The sequence below is a fragment of the Camelus dromedarius genome, chromosome 28, assembly GCF_036321535.1.
Source record: "Camelus dromedarius isolate mCamDro1 chromosome 28, mCamDro1.pat, whole genome shotgun sequence".
Classification (NCBI taxonomy): Eukaryota; Metazoa; Chordata; class Mammalia; order Artiodactyla; family Camelidae; genus Camelus; species Camelus dromedarius.
Genome location: NC_087463.1, coordinates 4,683,360 through 4,688,540, shown reverse-complemented (window position 1 = coordinate 4,688,540; position 5,181 = coordinate 4,683,360). Strand labels below are relative to the sequence as shown.

The 5,181-nt window shown below is 35.8% G+C and overlaps 1 non-coding gene across 1 annotated transcript; it reads left to right on the top strand.

The window, feature by feature from the left end:
* The first annotated feature begins 2,833 nt into the window (after positions 1 to 2,833).
* Positions 2,834 to 2,907, top strand: TRNAT-AGU (transfer RNA threonine (anticodon AGU)). The gene has a single exon. It is a non-coding gene; the product is annotated as a tRNA-Ile (tRNA).
* Positions 2,908 to 5,181: the final 2,274 nt, after the last annotated feature.

Genomic DNA, 5,181 nt, shown 5'->3' with positions numbered 1-5,181 from the left:
AACTCTCTGGATGTCTAATCTTGGGGTCCCAAGGGCAGCTGTCCATCTATTTCTAAGGAAAGTCTGTTCAACTAGTCACCTCCAGTGGTTCTGCAGGAATTCTGTGTGCCACATCCCAGGTGCAACTCTATTTCTGTTGCTCACTTTGTCTCTGTGGGTTAAGAGCTGCCAGGTGGAACCTGCCTTTCTGGGATCCCACCTTTCCAAGTGAAATTAGACAGCCCGTGTCGATGGCAACATATCCCATCATCATCCCTGGTCTACAGAGGACAAATATCACAACATTTTCCCAAAGTGGCAGTGTCCCCTCCCTTATACGTTCCTCTGTGTCTGCTCTGGACCCTCGTGGGCCCATAGTTGGTGGATGTTGGGTGCTCAGGCAGTGTAGGCTGTACCATTTTTACTTACTGGCCCTGTAACTTTGGACTTAACTGAGTTAGAGGCCTTGATTCTCAACGGAGGGGTGCTTTCACCAGAGGAAACAATAATTTGATTGAACTGAAAGTTGAGGCTGACACACTTACGCCACAGAACCAGCAGGCAAAGAATAAGGCTTCTTTTACTGGTTAATTTGATTCACCCTGATTGACAAGGGGAAAAAATAATTGCTTCCCTAGAAGAGGACAGAGCAGAATCTATCTAAAACTCAAGGATGTCTTAATGCTTTCATGCAAACATTTCATGCCAAATGTTAATGGAGACCTCAACAAGCAAATAAAGACAGCATTCAGATCCCTCAGGAATAACACCTTAGTTTACTTTACCCCCACGTAAAGGATCCCAATCAATGGTGGTGCTGGTTGAGGGTAAGTAAAACAGGGAATAGGTAATGAATGGTGAGAGTTGTAATACTGTTTGCTGGCATGACTGCTCATAAACACAATCTCTTCCGTGCTTTTTACTTAACAGTGTTACATAACAACAATACATTAAATATTGTCCCTTCTCCCTCCCCACTACTTTATATAGGAAGTATTGATTGTGGTTAATTTATAAACTTTATTCTGTAGGCAGCAAAATAAGGTAGAAATGTGATTTAACTATAAACAGAACTAACATCACCTGAAGGTAAGAATGTGATTGTTAGGACTTTGTGTCAATCTTTTTTTTTTTTTTTTTTGAGATGAAGTTGAGAATATATTTATTTGCATAAAGGATGGTTACATCTCATGTGGTGTAAACATGGTGTTACTGTCACAGTTTAGAAGATTAAATGTGATTAGAAGTGTGTGAGTAACTAAAAAGGATGGACTACGCTAGTTTTAAAACTGTTGTTTCTCAGCCAAAATGGACCTGTTCATATTCTGCTCTGTACTGTTAGGGCGAGGACCCTGCAAATCACATTTATGTCTCCATTGCCAGGCAGCTCCTTATTAAGCTCTCCAGTAGGAGGGACTGGTGGAGAGATCGGAAGGTAGAGAAAGAGAGAAGGTTCATAGAGTGGGCATTATTACTTACGCTGATCTCATTCATTTCTGTCTTGGGCTCACATTTGCATTACTTATTTCATTAGTTTGGGTTGTTATTCCCAACTGTCTTCAGATGATTCCTATCTTTTTGCCATTCCGATCTCAGTTTCCATATCACCCCCTCAGAAAACCTTTCCCTGATCCCTTAATCTAAAGTAGTCATTCTTTTTGATGACACCCATTCTGATCTTTGCGAGGTGATATCTCATTGCAGTTTTGATTTGCATTTCCCTGATGATTAGAGATGCTGAGCATCTTTTCATGTGCTGTTGGCCATCTGCATTTCCTCTTTGGAAAAATGTTTTTTCAGTTCTTTTGTCCATTTTTCAGTCAGGTTGTTTGTTTTTTTGATGGAGCTATATAAGCTGTTTATATATGTTGGAAATTAACTCCTTATTGGTCATATCGCTTGCAAATATCTTTTCCCATTCAGTATATTTTCATTTTGTTGATGATTTCCTTTGATGTGCAAAAGCTTTTAAGTTTAATTAGGTCCCATTTGTTTATTTTTGCTTTTGTTTTCTTTGCTTTAGGAGCCATATTGAAAAAAAAATATTACAGCAATTTATGTCAAAGAGTGTTCTGCCTGTGTTTTCCGCTAGGTGTTTCATAGTATCCAGTCTTCCATTTAGGTCTTTAATCTATTTTGAATTTATTTTTGTATATGGTGTTAGAAAATGTTCTAATTTCAGTCTTTTATGTGTAGAATTTCATTCTTGTAATGTAATGTGGCTGTCCAGTTTTCCCAGCACCACTTACTGAAAAGACCGTCATTTCTCCATTGTATACTCTTTCCTCCTTTGTCATAAATTAATTGACCATAAGTGCCTAGGTTTATTTCTGGAATCTCTATTTTGTTCCATTGATCTATGTGAACAAAATAGCACAAATAACAAATGTTGGCAAGAATGTGGAGAAGAGAAACTTTGTATACTGTTGATGAGATTGAAATTGGTGCAGCCACTGTGGAATACAGGATGGAGGTTTCTCAAAAACTAAAAATAGAACTACCACATGACCCAGCAATTCCATTCCTGGATAGATATCTGAAAGAACCCCAAAACACTAATTTGAAAATATGCATGTACCTTAATGTTCATAACAGCATTATTTACAATTGCCAAGATATGGAAGCAAGCTAAGTGTCCATCAACAGATAAATGGATAAAGAAGACATTCTATATACTCAACCATAAAAAAAACAATGAAATGTTGCCATTTGCAGCAACTGGGATGGACTTGGAGGGCATTGTGCTAAGTGAAATAAATCAGACAGAGAAAGACAAACACTGTATCACTCACAAGTGAAATCTAAAAAATACACAAACTAGTGAATAAAACACAAAAAGAAGCAGACACAGAGGGGAGGGTATAGCTCAGAGGTTAGAGTGCATGCTTAATATGTATGAGGTCCTAGGTTCAATCCCTAGTACCTCCGTTAAAAAAAAAAAAAAGAATAAATAAATCCAATTACCTCCCCTCCCCACCCCAAACCTAAATGGGCAATAGAATATTGAATAATTGTTGAATAATTCAACAAAAGGAAAAAAAAAAAGCAGACTCACAGATATAGAAAACAAACTAGTATTTGGTGGGGTGGGAAAGGGGGAGGGACAGTAAAGGGGTACAAGAAAAAAGGTTATTATGGGATTATATGAAATCATCCATGTAAAACTTTGAAAAATTGTAAAGCACTATAGAATTTAGAGAATTTTTAATTCAATAAAAACATTTTAAAAAGTTCAGAGAACAAGTAGAAAAATTTCCCTTTACATAAGAAATCAATATTAATATTTTGATGTATTTCTTTCAAACTTTTGTCTCTGAATATTTTTCACAATAGAAACATGGTGTATATAAAAAATTCTATTGTGACTTAATATTGTAATGTTCTCTGCTATAAAATTTTGGAAACTTTTTTTGGCTGTATAATTTCCCATATTATAAATAAACCTGATTTTATATTACTATTTATCTTTGCTGCTTATTTATGTCATTTCCAATATTTTCAGGAATAAAAACAGCTCTGGGATAAAAATAAATACATAAATAAATAAAAGATTTTCAAAAACTTTCCTGTGCATTAAAAATATAGTCATTCTTTATCTTATTTTAATTCTCTGTAAGGCACTTATCATTATGTGATAAATTTTTACTTACAAAACAATCTATTTAAATTCATTTGAATGAAAACATCACGTGAATAAGGAGTTCCTTGCCACTTCCCTCCCTCACTTTCTTCCTTCTTCCTTTTTCTTCCTTCCTTCCTTCCTTCCTTTCTCTCTCTCTCTCTCCCTTCCTTCCTTCCTTTCTTTCTTTCTTTCCTTCTTTCCTTCTTCTTTCTTTCTTTCTTTCTTTCTTTCTTTCATTCTTTCTTTCTTTCTTTCTTTCTTTTCTTTCTTTTCTTTCTTTTCTTTCTTGCTGAATAATGCCTGGTACAAATTGGGTCCTCAATGGAGATTTGGTAAATAAGTTACTAAGCTAATTAATAATTTGCCTTTCCTATTACTTTCCATTTCTCCAAAACTCCAAACTACAACTTCACAATTTCCTTAGGGCAGCAAGACAGAAGTTATCATTTCCTTTATTATTGGATTCAACAAGTAGGAAACCCTTCTACTCCTGCCTATGATGGTATGACTGGTACCAAACAAAACGTTCCACCAGGAAATTTATGAGTTAGATTTGGGGGTGGGGAGGAAGAAAAGCAGTTCTTTGAAAGCAGTAGAAAACAACTAAGACAACCAGGCATTAAGGTGCAAGCTCTTGAAGAGAAATGAATTGCATTGAAGTGAGCTTGGCATTTATGGCTGCATTTTCCCCTCAGGGCCTGTGCTAAGTCACAGATTATGGCACCAAATCTAAACAGAACATGGCAGCCTAGCACTTTTGGCAGCCTCACAGGTTTAGGGAGACAAACCTGGAGTTCAGAGACACCAAGACAGACATTACTTGAGGAGGAAGATCCCATAGAAAAGGAAATTACAGAGATGAACCTGCATCCTTTTTGGAAAACTTTCTAAGGCATTTATTTTCTCTAAAATAGTGTACTTACTGGGACATACTCTCAAAAATGCAAAAAACTGTTGCTAAGAGGTCAAAAGTTTAGCAGTGGCTTTGTGGTCTCATGTCAAGGTTTAGCATTTAGAGTCCATCAAGGGAGAGCTACCCTGGTGAACCCCTTAGGCTTTATGATGAGTTACCTGAAAGTTACTCAAGAAGTAAAGGCTAATCTGAAATAGGCAAGCTCCAACTGGACCAAGCTTATAGCCAATGCTCTGCCTATCTGAAGAAAGACAACACCATATAGAATCACCATTATATTTTTGTAAGAAATATCCTGTATTCAATCAAAAAGTTACCAAGTAAGCCAAGAAACAAGACTGAATGAGTGAAAACCAAAAGCAAAAATAGACAATAAAAAGAGAATCACAGGTTAGAATGATCGTACATGGACTTTAAAATAATTATGATTAATAAATGTAAGATAAAACTATAGATAATGTAACCAAAAAATTAGGATCTGTAAAACAGAATGAAATGGAAATATTAGAACTGAAAAGTACAATAACTAAAATTAAAAATTTAATAAGTTGATGTATTTACCAAGGAAAAATAGCAGAGAAAGAGACTAGAGAATTAGGGAACTGTAAATAGATATTAGAAAATACCCAGACTAAACACACAGAGGGAAAAGAAGGATAGAAAATAA